The following is a 254-nucleotide window of genomic DNA, read 5'->3' as shown; positions in this document are numbered from 1 at the left end:
TACATGTGTTACAATATAATATATCATATACAATATATACAATATATAGAAGATACACAATATATAGATATATATATATACATACAATATATATACATACAATATATATACATACATTATATATACATACAATATATATATACATACAATATATATATACATACAATATATATACACATACAATATATATATATATATATATATATATATACATACAATATATATATATATACATACAATATATATATATACAT

Source organism: Penaeus chinensis, chromosome 30 (assembly GCF_019202785.1).
Source record: "Penaeus chinensis breed Huanghai No. 1 chromosome 30, ASM1920278v2, whole genome shotgun sequence".
Taxonomy (NCBI): Eukaryota; Metazoa; Arthropoda; class Malacostraca; order Decapoda; family Penaeidae; genus Penaeus; species Penaeus chinensis.
The sequence above is the reverse complement of the archived record's forward strand: the minus strand, read 5'-3'. Positions refer to the sequence as shown.